The sequence below is a fragment of the Mus caroli genome, chromosome 2 (genome assembly GCF_900094665.2).
Source record: "Mus caroli chromosome 2, CAROLI_EIJ_v1.1, whole genome shotgun sequence".
NCBI lineage: Eukaryota > Metazoa > Chordata > Mammalia > Rodentia > Muridae > Mus > Mus caroli.
This window is the reverse complement of record NC_034571.1, coordinates 111,864,128-111,865,749: the sequence shown is the minus strand read 5'-3', so window position 1 is coordinate 111,865,749 and position 1,622 is coordinate 111,864,128.

The following is a 1,622-nucleotide window of genomic DNA, read 5'->3' as shown; positions in this document are numbered from 1 at the left end:
AGTTCAAATCCCAGCAACCACATGGTGGCTCACAACCATCCATAATGAGATCTGACTCCCTCTTCTGGAGTGTCTGAAGACAGCTACAGTGTACTTACATATAATAAATAAAAGACTAACAGCATTTACTGCTTAAGTGCCAAGAAATGGGTCTTAGTCCTCTGGATTTAGCTTCAGGAAGACTCATTCCCTCTGTTGATTATGAACCTATCAGAGAAGAATTGTCAGCTGTGATGCGCCAGTCCTGGATGATTATACATCAACAACTCTTTTAAGACGTAGCGCTGAAAGAATTGCAATGGATGGTTGTATGTTTGTTTGCTTGTAGTCTATGTTTTATTATACATAAGAAATCTTCAAAATCCTGAGTGGCAGTACATGTGTTTAATTCTGCCATCTGGGATTTAAAAACAAAAACAAAAACTTCAAGCCAAGCTTGTACATGGCTGTCTATAACTCAAGCAATTGGAAAGCTTAAGAAAGGAGAAACTGGGTGTGAAGCCAGCTGGGATACTCAGTGATTCTGAGGCTATCCTGGCTACATAACAAGACCCTCTCAAGAAAAACAGAGAAAGAGAGCAGGAAAGATGGAGGAGGGGAGGAGTTACCCCAGATTCAAGACTTACAAAAATTGGCTTTGTGTGTGTGTGTGTGAGATTTTATTTGTTTGACACAGGGTCTCAGTACACTCCCCTCCCCCACCCCACATACACACACAGAGGCAGCTTTAGCAATAGAAAGACATTTTCCAATTGTTTTGATGTGGCTAATGGCTGATAAAATGTGGTTTTGAAAATAAGAACGTGTTTCACATGAGTGAAGAGCTAATTTGGAGTGGAAAGACAGCCGTGATCATGCACAGTGCTTACCTGTGGAAGGCAGGGCATCAGAACAGAATCAGTGTTCTGGTGGTAATAGTCCTGACTCCAGGGAATCTGCCATTCTAAGACATGTCAATTTTGTTAACTGCACTGCTTCTGTCTTTGTTGAGACATGAGTCTCACCATGTAGCCCTGGCAGAGGCCAGAAGAGGGGAAGGGTCCCCTAATGCTGGGGTGTCAGGTGGTTGTGAGCCACTCAAAGAGCAATGAGTGCTCTTAACCAGACCGTGTGTGTGTGTGTGTGTGTGTGTGTGTGTGTGTGTGTGTTAACCAGAATCGTTTTGGACATTTTATAATTGGGCTGTTAATTCTTTTGTTAAGATTTTATGTCCAGAATAAATAATAAACAACACAACAAAAAGAGTATATTCCACTGTGAGAAATTACATCACATGCACTAGGAGAGATATGATCAATAGAACAAACAGAAAAGAATAAGTGTTGGGTGGCTTGGGGGGCATGGCACACTCCTTGAATCCCAGAACTCAGAAGGCAGAGGCAGGTGGATCTCTGTGAATTCAAGACCAGTCTGGTCTACAGAGCAAGATCCAGGACAGCCAGGGCTACACCAAAACCATGTCTCAGAAAACAAACATACAACAACAAAAAACAAAAGAAAAAAGAAAAAGACACAGATTGTCTGAGTCCATGCCTGTGGAATAAAGAATAAACTGTTTACAGGAGTTGAGAGAGAGAGGGAGGCATGTGCCCATGCCTGTGGAATAAAGAATAAACTGTTTA